Source organism: Salvelinus sp. IW2-2015, linkage group LG12 (genome assembly GCF_002910315.2).
Source record: "Salvelinus sp. IW2-2015 linkage group LG12, ASM291031v2, whole genome shotgun sequence".
In the NCBI taxonomy this organism is placed as follows: Eukaryota; Metazoa; Chordata; class Actinopteri; order Salmoniformes; family Salmonidae; genus Salvelinus; species Salvelinus sp. IW2-2015.
The window spans coordinates 4240182-4241939 of NC_036852.1; the positions used below are offsets into that span (position 1 = coordinate 4240182).

Here is a 1758-nt window from a genome sequence, read left to right on the forward strand (position 1 = left end):
TACTCCTGTTACAGTACCTTCACTACACCCTACATTACTCCTGTTACAGTACCTTCACTACACCATACACTGAGTACGTTGTCTATCACTATCTGCACGTCATCAGAGCGCGACGTATGTTTGTTGTTTAATGCTGTCGAATGCCGAAACTGAAACCTGTCGAACGCTGGATCCTGAACTAAAGACCTCGGTTTAAAAGCTGACGTGTTTTATACACTTTTATTTTATTTTGAATCCTGCGGGCTCTGTTGGGCTTAATTGCTCTGAGAGCTGCAATCTGTCCCGGGATCCTGCCAGATTTTGTTTAAGGGGAGAGACGTGAAAGCCCAGCAAGCCTTGCTGGCTCGGCGGACTCAAATGGAGGCAGCTATTAAATGTTTCCAGCGTTGCAGGAGCTGTGTTTACTTTACTTTGTTCCAGGACCATGTGGACCACGCTGACTTTCAATGTAGCAAATACTTGCTTGAGGAGGACAACAGCAGTGAAGTAGCTACTCTTAGCAAGCAAGTAGCAAACCTACATAAGCTAGTGGGGAACCCACGCCCACCTACTGTTTCTTTTTCTTCCACCCCAGTAGCCGCTCTGGTCTGGTGGAAGTTTCGCCACCGTGTCGGCTCTCCACAGCTGACTGGCCGGTGCTAGGCAGGGTTTCATCCTCGAAGGGGTCTCCCCCTTCCCTGGAGAACGGAGCTGATCACCACCCAACCAACCAGCCATGGAGGTACGTCACTCGCCGTGGAGGTCGAAGACGGCGTCCTCTGGCAACGAGGGTCTCCATGGAGATGTTGAGCACGGAACTGACACAGACCAGAAACAACCCTGCCGCCCTGGAACCAGAGGTTCAGGCGCCTTCATCCTTGGTGGCTTCCCAATCAAGATTAGATCCGGAGGTACCTGCGTCTTTGTCCTCGGCACTGTCTCCCTCTCCGGTGGCTTCTACCTCGGGTTCAGATCTTCAAAGCTCACCAGACCATGAGGCTGCCTGAGAGACCGGTCCATTCAACATCACCAGCTGTCATCATAGGCAGCTCTAATCACTGACATGATGTCAGTTGGTCCTTTTGTGGCAGGGCTTAAATGCAGTGGAAATGTTTTTGAGGGATTCAGTTCATTTTCATGGCAAAGAGGGACTTTGCAATTAATTGCAATTCATCTGATCACTCTTCATAACATTCTGGAGTATATGCAAATTGCCATCATACAAACTGAGGCAGCAGACGTTGTGAAAATTTATATTTGTCTCATTCTCAAAACTTTTGGCAACGACTGTAAATAACGTGAGTAAGTCTTCCTCTGATACGCTTCCCATTAAATCATTAAAAACAACCAAGCAACCCAGAAAATTGCTAAAATACCAATATTAACATATGTAGCCTAAGAAACAAGGTCCATGAAGTCAAAAACTTGCTTTGTAACAGAGACATTCATATTCTTGAACAATCTCTGAAAATCACTTTAGATAATACCCTTGATGATACAGTGTAGCAATACATGGTTATAACACTCCGAAAAGACGAATGCAACGGAGGTGGTTGTTGCGGTCATATCAGAAACCGACATTCCTGTAAAGGGACGCTTTAATGTTAATAGCAGGCATCCCTCTACAGGACAACTTCCGGGATAAATGGAAGGGCGGCAAATTTAAATTAACTAAAAATAATGGATTTATAATTAGGTACTACAAAGTGTCTTTTATTTCACAAAGTGGTCACAGTGTCTAAAGTTCACAATAGTGATTAAATATTCAACTTACTTTTG

The 1758-nt window shown here is 45.2% G+C and overlaps 1 long non-coding RNA gene across 7 annotated transcripts in view; it reads right to left on the reverse strand.

Annotated features, from left to right (window-relative positions):
* The window catches only part of LOC139028446 (uncharacterized), a 12637-nt gene continuing 10879 nt past the window's right edge, over nt 1–1758 (reverse strand). For 4 of the 7 annotated variants that reach the window (XR_011480652.1, XR_011480651.1, XR_011480649.1 and 1 more), the window contains one exon: nt 7–88. This is a non-coding gene — a long non-coding RNA (uncharacterized lncRNA). Of the gene's footprint in view, nt 89–1758 lie in introns of all 7 variants that reach the window. The other 3 variants (XR_011480654.1, XR_011480653.1, XR_011480655.1) reach the window with 2 other exon arrangements.